This window comes from Ursus maritimus, unplaced genomic scaffold (assembly GCF_017311325.1).
Source record: "Ursus maritimus isolate PB19 unplaced genomic scaffold, ASM1731132v1 scaffold_17, whole genome shotgun sequence".
Classification (NCBI taxonomy): Eukaryota; Metazoa; Chordata; class Mammalia; order Carnivora; family Ursidae; genus Ursus; species Ursus maritimus.
In genome coordinates, this window is record NW_024424119.1 from 14,003,210 (window position 1) to 14,013,224 (window position 10,015).

Here is a 10,015-nt window from a genome sequence, read left to right on the forward strand (position 1 = left end):
GACCCATTTGAACACGGAAATGAATCTCTGACTGAGAATATCACACTTTCCCGACGGAGTGGGCGATGTCAAAGACTCTCATTTCTGCTGTCTGGTATTGTTTATGAACAGAGTCGATTTTTCCAGTGTTTCCAGAACATGTCAACCCCACAAGCAGTAGTCGCTTCCGGATGACCATGCTCATGTTTATTTTTCTATTTAAATATTTATGTATGTAAATACTTTTAAGATTCAGATTTTTTCATATATTATTTGCACCTTTACATTGCAGAATATAATAAAATCTAGTTTTGATATTTAACCAGCTTATCATTTTTTCTTATTGAACTTTTTCTGTGGGAGTGTTTTGGAAAGAGGGTAACCCAAGTCGAATTGTAGAACTCGAATGGAAATCGGGTGTGAGATCATTTACCTATCATACTATGTTAACATGGGAAATACCAACGGACTTCCTCTAAGGCAACTTGCTCATTGCCCTTAGGCTCTAAAGGCAGAAAGTAATATAGTTCCAGGTATCTATAGCTTTGGTTGTTGTAGGCATAAGAATCTAAAAACTATGGTCATACTTAGTGTTATAATGAGTAAGGGAAGGAAGTGAATTCTATGATTTGCGGCTATAATAGAGAAGGTCAGCCAGTACACATGAAAGCAGTGGATCCTACGACAGGGGATTGAGTGATGGAGGCACAAATGTCCAGTGTCAGGGGAGAGGTGAGCCGGCGACAAAAACACGGCCGGCGTCCATATCAGCAGGGGAAATCAGAAACTGAGGTGAGTCCTGCTGGGGAGCCGTGTAGTGTGAGAAGCAGACATAAAGTGATTCTGAGCCTCTCCAGCCCATTAAAGGGAGGGGGACAGAGGAGCCTGGGTGAGACAGTGGACTCTTGGCCATGTACAGAGGTAAGATGGCGGATGCCGGTGAGTATTGAAGGAACTTAATGTTCTTCTCCAGGCGGTCAGTGGATTCCTGGAAGATGGGGATTGAACATACCTGCTATGTCACATTAATAGGTGTCTTTGCTGTCCAGCTAAAGCGGTGGTGTTTCTTTGGTGGAATGCATAAGCAAAGACCACACTGGAGCAGGTGGGAGCAGAAATAAGAGAAGTCAGCACCTCTGAAGTGGAGAAGAATACAGCATGGGATCTGGGAATAATGTGGGTCGGTTTCTGTGTGCATAATTTGCCTTTCATGTCATACTTTCTTCCTGGGTGATCCTTGGAAGTGATGTTCTAGGAAATCATGTTAATGTCTTTAATATCTTATTCAGAGTGAATTGTGACTTAACTACTTACAATGGTGTATCCTGTCTTGGTTCTTACTACCTTGTGTAGTGGTACGCTGCTCAGCTTTAAGAACTCACTGGGCAGGAATAGATAACTCATTCAATCCTTCATCCAATTATCTATCACTACTGACAAAATAATGTTCCTGGCTTTATTAAATAGGTTCCTTAACTCCTCTTTGTGACCCTGTTTACTACAGCAGCTTTATACCACATTTCTTTTTCTGGAGAGTTTGATATGATAAGAATTCTTTTCTGTTACTCACTGGCAATGTTTCCTCATTTTAGGAATATCACAATCTTTGGTGGATCCCCAAATAACAAAATTCTCAAACACATAAAGACTGACAGACGTTCTTTAAAAATGAGCATGGGAAAGTGAGTCAGGCATTCTCTTAATGTCCAGAGCAATGACTAGCTTGTTGGTCAAAATCAGCTGAATATACATGGATCATGGAAATCCATAGAGCTAGAGTCAGTTGGGTGAAATTCAGGAGTTAAAACAGATTTAACAATTATGACAGAATACTGTGAATATTAACTGAACTCATGCACTTTAGAGACGCCTATCATTGCATTTCTCACAAAGGAATGACTTAAATATGTAGTACGTATCGTCTTATTTTTCTTCAGACAGCTATACGTGAGAATACTGTTTGTCTCTTTCTAGAAATTCTTGGGAACAGTGTGTAAAACCCTTCGAACTGAATTCTAACGGAGGCAGCCTCAAAACCAGAATTCTGTCGTGAATAGTAGACAAGGCTGACCAAGTCCATTCCCCATTATTGTGAAGAAATGTTTGTATTTATAATCAGTGATGAAATGGTGGCTTGTAGGAACATCTCAAGTCGAGAATAGCTATCTAGGTGGAAGTGCACAGAATGTGCTATTTCTTTAACCTTGTGGCTCCCACTTTACCCTCTGCCTCTACATTCCAGGACACATTCCCGTGTCCTAACAGTTTCTGTCCCCACCAAGGCAGAAGTCCCCACAGCACCCTTGGCATTCACTCTCTTGACCTCTCAGCCTGTTCACACAACAGCTTTCTGTTCTTTTGTGGTGTCAGCTTCAAGGTTTCTCTACAGAGCAGCGCATCCCAGGAAAGCAAGTAGAAAGCAAAAATGAAATGAAATCTCTAGGTTTTGCAGAACCACCCTCAAGACAGGCTTTGTTTTGATTTCCATCCAGTGTGATGTAAGAGCAGCTGTGGCTAAAAGGAAACAGAAAGCAGGATCAGTAGAAGCATGGGCTAATGAAGGGCCTCTCTGGGAAGACCGGGCCCTGGTGGTCATGTGCACCAAGGGCGGCGACCAAGACTGGAGGCCATGCTTGATCTATGCAGGAATGGGACCTCTTCCTGAGGATGCCCTTTCCGGCTACAAAAAGGCTACTTGTTGACATCCAGGGATTCTAGTACTCTCCTAAACCTGTTTCCTTACCCTGTCTGTGAGAAAGGGTAAGTCTTGTCCTGAAAATCCCTATAGCCACATTTGGTTTCAATGCTAGTGTTACTGATTATTAAATATTGGAAAATGTTGGAGAACCAATGGGCAGGCCAGAGGCAGGGGTGATGGGGGTGAGCATCGTCCTCCACTTTCCAACCCTAGGTGCTTCTGGTCAACCTGCCAGGGGACGTGCGGGAGGCAGGGCTCGTGCCCGGGTGCCCACCGACGGGCTGTGAGAGATCACTGTGCATTACTGGCCACATGCGGCCAGGTTTGGCAGCTTCAGGGAGGCAGGTGCTTACTCGGCACTCCCTCCAACCTCCTGCCAGCTGATTCCTGCTATGGGCGAAGGCCCCCAGATGTGTATTGCACAGAAACACACTGAAAACAGGAAACCAGCACTCGTAATCGACACCTAACAAATCCAGAGGTCAACGTGTCTGTGCTTGGCGTGCTGTGTTCTAATTAAACCAGGTGTGGGGATGATCCTTTGCTCACAAAAAAACAGAAGTTGCGTGTCTGGAAATATGAAGGTTTTGAAAGTCAGCAGCAACTTAGGAACCTGGAAGGGAGAACAAAAATGTGAGAAGTGTCAGTGGATCGTGACTTCTCCTCAGAAGGAGGAACAGTAAAGATAGGCAGCATTGAGTCAACTGTCTTTCAAAGTGCTTATCAACACTGAGATGATTCAAGTGGACGCTGGGAGCACAGAGGTCTCCTATGCAGACGTGGCACATAGCTGTGTCACCAGCAGGAGTGACACTGACACGACACCAGCCAGCAGGATATTGGAAGGAAGAAAGTTTACTCCAGTGCCAGCTGCAAACTTCTGTTTCAACTGGCAGAAACTTCTACTGCCTTATGAGTATTTAGAAGGGATTCTGTCAACTTTTCCTTAGAACTTCAAGTCAGTTGTTCAGTGGACTCACACCACACCCCCTGGGACCAGACACAACAAGAGACAACAACCCTTTGGCATCTGAAGTGGAATCCTTGATCCCTCACCCTCCCCTCCCGACTGATTTCATGCCATTTCCTCTCCTGGCTCTTCAATCCACTGTCCATTTCCATCCATCCCACTTTCTAACAGGTGCTTCCAGACAAGACATAATCTCACAACTCCTTAACGTTCGACCTCGGTACCTTCAGAATAATTCACTCCTCTGGGTTTCGACATCTCTCCAAACAGCTGTATAAATACGCCTGATCCAAACGGAGATGTTGAGAAGATAGAGTTACGGATTTCAAGGATCTCAGAAGAGTTAGCCTGCAATCAGCTCTAGTGTTATCATCATAAAACGTCATCATCACTGTTCTTATCCAGATGAAGAACAGAATCATTCAGGATCATTCCGTTCCCTTGGCCTTAATATTAGATGTATCAAGGCAAGCTCCCTGGCCTGAGTGGATTTCTCAAGTAGGTCGAGCGCTCAGGCAGGGCGAGTATCCTCTCTCCTTCCACGGAGGGTGAGCAGCTGGGGTGCTGGTCGCCAGCCTCTTGTGAGCTGGTTGGTGTGACTCCTCTCATCTCTCCTCACCGCTGAGCACATGTGGATTGAATGAAAGAAAACTCAGGTGGCTGGTCTTGCCAAGCTGAGGGCTGCCCGGGGCCCCAGGAGCTGGTCTCGTGTGAGCCTCTGGCCGAGGCAGCCACTTTCCTGACTTGGGGTAAATCGGTGCAGCCTTCATGCTCTCCCTCTGCTAGAGCTGATCCTCCCCAGTGTTGCCGCATCCAATTTTGCTAACGCACACTCTGGCATTTCCTCAGCGGAGAGGCCACTCTTTTCACTTCTGTGACGTTCAGACAGAACATCTGTCTTGCCCCCTTCCCCACACACCACTGTCATGTTTGGCTCTCTAGGAAAGTTGAAATGAGAAACAGAAAACGGATGTCTTGAAAGTGATAGAGAAAACCGGTGCAGCCCCTTGGCCTTTCTTTCACTTCCTTCGTATGATCCTCGTGATGGCGTAGAAGAGGAGGCAGGCGCAGCAAGTCGGGGTGTGTCCGGTAAGCACTGTGGACAGATTAAGTCATGCAGATCTTCTCGGTGTGGTTCTGAAATTGAAAATGCAATAGCATGACTAAGGAGAGGCAAGAAGGCTGTTTCTCCCTGACGTCACAGCCTGGGCCTCGGCCCCGCATTCTGAACACCAGGCAGATGACCACACTGAGATGCCTCACAGAAGGACGCAGACTGAAGGAACTACTCCAAGTCATTGGTTTTTTGTTGGAAGTTTCACCAGAGAGACAGAATCAGCGGTTTCCCCGTGCCCCGCTCAGCAATTACGAGCCTAACAAGTGTTCAGTCGTTTCAGTAAAATTGGAACAATAGGGGCGCCTGGGGGGCTCAGTCCCTTAAGGATCTGATTCTTACTCTCACCTCAGGCCTTGATCTCAGACTGTGAGTTCAAGCCCCACGTTGGGCTCCACCCTGTGTGTGGAGCCTACTAAAAAAAATGAAAAAATGGAAAAGTAAGAGCTGTCGTGACAAAATAAACACATTCCCAAACTCAAGGTGAAACGATTCCAATTGGGTCTTTCCTCTAGGTCGACAACACAATCGTTCACCCTCAGCATCTGAGGGCTGCTGACACTTTTGATGCCTGTCAGGAGAGGAGGAGGAGGTCAGCACTGAGAGCTCGTGTCCCTGCACAAACACTCCAGGGGCGAGCGCAAGGATCTGGCGGCAGTAATGGCTTTGCTCACAAGGAAACCAGCCCCTGCACAGTTGGGGAACCTAAAGTCCTCAGGACATGGTGAGCCCGCCCTCAGGGAGTGAGTCCCGGAGAGCCCAGGTGGAAGACACTCAGTCACTCCGGAGGAAAAATGTTCCTAGAGGTGGTAACTACCTTGTGAGTGAGTGTGCCTGGCAAAACACAATCTTCACCCGTCCACGTCTAGATGAGAACCAGGCCACCTGCTGTGCGACGCGGCACAGGCTTGGAGAGGTCTAACACAACCTTATATGTATCGTCTCTCATTGGGTTATCTTGGGTCTTATACAAGAAACAATGACATAGAATGCTTGGATGACACACAAACTGTCTGCAAGATCCTTGCGACAAACCAGGAATAAGACCAATCACTTAGGATTGACGGAGTTTCTCTCCATCATTTCCTGGATCTCAATGTCTTACCTGGAGAGGTGATCCTTGCTTACTTTTGAGATGCCATTGGCTGTCTTGTTGTTGCTTGCCAGAGCTTTGATGTGATGTGGGCTTTGGCAATAAAATACCAATTATATTTTACTCTTTAGTTCTACAAAACTTGTTCAACACATCAGTAATTGTCTAGTGCTACACAGAAAAAATATTTTGACAATACCTTCAAGAGTGTCTAGTAGCAGGTGAAGTAAAAATGATTTTGTCCTATGAGGCAACGCTAAAATACAGTACACTGAAACCAGATGTTAAGTAAATCATTTAAGTTTTCACGTGATTCTAGTGATTTGGAATGATTTTAAATGTTTAAGTCCACTGAAATCATTCTGTCTTTTCAGAAGTTGTTACTTTGCATATGTACTTTCTATGTTATACCTTATATCTGTAAAGAAGTTATAAGTCACTTATCAAATTTCCTTATTACTTCAGCATCAATAGCTTTAAAATTGAACTTTAGCTTAAAATGTTTAGTCAATCTTAACCCTGAATTGGATAAACTTTACACTTTCCTTGTACCTATAAAGCACAGATAGAAATACAATACATAACTATATATATATATGTATATATAAGCTCTTAAGTTTCCTGGAAGGTTGAATTAAAAGCATCCAGAAAGACTCTGAAGACAAGACACAATGATGAAAAAATAATACATGGTTGAGAAACCCATGCTCTAAACCCAAGTAGAAAGTGCCTAAGGAAAGCAAAAAGAGAAGTAGAAAGTAAGGGAAACGTTCAGAAATTGAAAACTCCTAAGTCCCCTACTTAAGGCACACGCACAAGGCAAGGTATGAGAACCTAGAGCCACGGTTCCCAGACTTGCCCACCCCAGCCAGGCCAGCAGCCTCTGCAGGATCCCCAATGGCCCTGCCCTTCTCCTTCTTGGTGGCCCTGGTGGTGCTCAGCGGCAACTCCCTCTGCTCTCTGGGCTGTGACCTGCCTCAGAACCATGGCCTGTTTGCCTGGAGGGCCTTGACGCTCTGGACAAATGAAAGAATGTCTGCTAGCTCTTGTGACGGGTACACACTGACTTTGCCTTCCCCAAGGAGGTGGTTGATGGCAAGCAGTTGCAGAAGGCTCAAGCCCTCTCGGTCGTGCATGTGATGAACCAGAAGATCTTCCACGTCTTCTGCACAGAGGCCTCATCTGCTGCTTGGAACACGACCCTCCTAGAGGAATTCTGCTCGGGTCTTTCTGAGCAGCTGAGCGCCCTGGAAGCCTGTCCCATGCAGGCGGCGGGAGTGGGAGAGACTCCCGGCATGAATGTGGACTCCATCCTGAGGAACTACTTCCAAAGAATCTCCCTCTACCTGCAAGAGAAGCAATACAGCCCTTGTGCCTGGGAGACTGTCAGAGCAGAAATCACGAGCTCCTTGTTTTCATCAACGATCTTGCAAGAAGGACTAAGGCGCAAGAAATGAGACCCATTTCAACACGGAAATGAATCTCTCTGACTGAGAATATCACACTTTCCCGACGGAGTGGGCCGTGTCAAAGACTCTCATTTCTGCTGTCCTGGTGACATGAACAGAGTCGATTTTTCCAGTGTTTCTAGAACGTGTCAACCCCACAAGCAGTAGTTGCTTCCGGATGACCATGCTCATGTTTATTTATCTATTTAAATATTTACGTATGTAAATACTTTTAAGATTCAGATTATTTCATATATTATGTGCACCTTTACATTGCAGAATATAATAAAATCTATTTTTGATATTTAACCAGCTCATCAATTTTTTCTTATTGAACTTTTTATGGGAGTTTTTTGAAAGGGTAACACCAAATTGGTGCAACTCCATTGGAAATCGGACGGCAGAATGCATTTACCTATCATACTACATTAACATCGGAAATACCAACGGACGTCCGCTAAGGCAACTTGCTCATAGCCCTTAGGCTTTAGGACAAAATAAATACAGTTCCAGGTATCTATATCGTTGGTGGTTGTAGGCATAGGAATTTATAAACAATCAGCATACTTAGTGTTATAATGAAGAAGGGAAGGAAGTAAATTCTCTCACCTGCAGCTAGAACGGAGAAGGTCAGCCAGTACACATGAAAGCGGTGGATCCCTTGACAGGGGACTGGTAGACGTGGAGGCACAAATGTCCAGTGTCAGGGGAGAGGTGAGCCGGCATTTGACAAGAAACACCACGGCTGAGGTCCATATCTAGCAGGGAAAGCCAGAAACAGAGGTGGTCCTGCGGGGAGACCGTGTAGTGTGAGAAACAGACATAAACTTGATTCTGAGGCTCTCCAACCGTGAAAGGGAGGGGACAGAAGAGCCACAGGGGAGACAGTGGACTTCTGGCCATACAGTACACGGGTCACAAGAGAGGATGCTGATGAGCGTATCTAAGGAAATCAATGTGCTTTGGGGAGCATCAGTGGATTCCTGGAAGATGTGGATTGCAACTGCCTGCTAAGTCAGAATAGATGCCTTTGCTGCCTTTCCTGAGAGTCGGTCTGGTGGAACACAGAAGCAGAGACCGCCATGGAGCAGGTGGGAGCAGGAATAAGAGAAGTCAGCACCTCTGAAGTGGAGAAGAATACAGCATGGGATCTGGGAATAATGTGGGTCGGTTTTTGTGTGCATCATTTGCCCTTTCATGTCATTGCCTTCTTCCTGGGTCATCCATGGAATTGATGTTCTGGCAAATCATGTTAATGTCTTTAATATTGTATTCAGACCGAATCGTGACTTAACTCACGTTCACGGTGTATCCTGTCCTGATTCTTACTCACATTATCGGTGAACTGTTCAGCTTTAAGAACTCACTGGGCAGGAATAGATAACTCATTCAATCCTTCATCAAATTATCTATTCCTATTGATAAAATAACGGTTCCTTTGATTATTGGCTTTATTAAATAGGTTCCTTAACTCCTCATCGGGACCCTGTTTACTACAGCAGCTCTACGCCACATTTCGTTTTCAAAGAGTTGGATACGATAAGAATTCTTTTCTGCTACTCACTGGCAATGTTTCCACATTTAGGAATACCATAATCTTTGGTGGATCCCCAAATAACAAAATTCTCATGCACATAAAGACTGACAGATGTTCTTCAACAATGAGCGTGGGAAACTGGGTCAGGCATTCTCTTTCTTAATATCCAGAGCAAAGAAAACACATTGGTCAAAATCAGATGAAAATACATGGATCATGGGAATCCATAGAGTAAGAGTGAGTTGAGTAAAATTCAGGAGTAAAAACAGATTGAACGATTATGGCAGAATATTGTGAATATTACCTGACCTCGTGCACTTTAAAGACACCTAGCATTGCGTCTTTCACCAAGAGATATTTCTATATGGTCCGTAAGTCTTATTTTTCTTCCCGAGACTGAGACAATTCAAGTGGACGCTGGGAGCACAGAGGTCTCCTATGCGGACGTGGCCCATAGCAGTGTCCCCAGCAGGGGTGACACCGACACGACACCAGCCGACGGGGTAGCGGAAGGAAGTAAGGTTACTCCAGTGCCAGCTGCAAACTTCTGTTTCAACTGGCAGAAAAGTCCTATTATGAGTATTTAGAAGGGATTCTGTCACTTTTCCTTAGAACTTCAGGTCAGTCGTCAGTTGACTCACACCACACCCCCTGGGACCACACACACAACAAGAGACACAACCCTCTGGCCTCTGAAGTGGAATCTGGAATCCTTGATCCCTCACACTCCCCTCCCGACCGATTTCATGCCATTTCCTCTCCTGGCTCTTCAATCCTCTGTCCATTTCTATCCATCGCACTTTCTAACAGGTGCTTCCAGACAAGCCATTATCTCACAACTCCTTAACGTTCGACCTCGGTACCTTCAGAATAATTCACTCCTCTGGGTTTCGACTTCTCTCCAAACAGCTGTATAAATACGCCGCATCCAAACGGAGATGTTGAGAAGATAGAGTTACGGATTTCAAGGATCTCAGAAGAGTTAGCCTGCAATCAGCTTTAGTGTTATCATCATAAAACGTCATCATCACTGTTCTTATCCAGAGGAAGAGCAGATCATTCAGGATCATTCCGTTCCCTTGGCCTTAATATTAGGTGTATCAAGGCAAGCTCCCTGGCCTGAGTGGATTTCTCAAGTAGGTCGAGCGCTCAGGCAGGGCGAGTATCCTCTCTCCT

General features: G+C 45.3%; 1 pseudogene; it reads left to right on the forward strand.

Moving 5' to 3' along the window:
- Nucleotides 1-6,699: 6,699 nt before the first annotated feature.
- Nucleotides 6,700-7,381, forward strand: LOC121103069 (annotated as a pseudogene).
- Nucleotides 7,382-10,015: the final 2,634 nt, after the last annotated feature.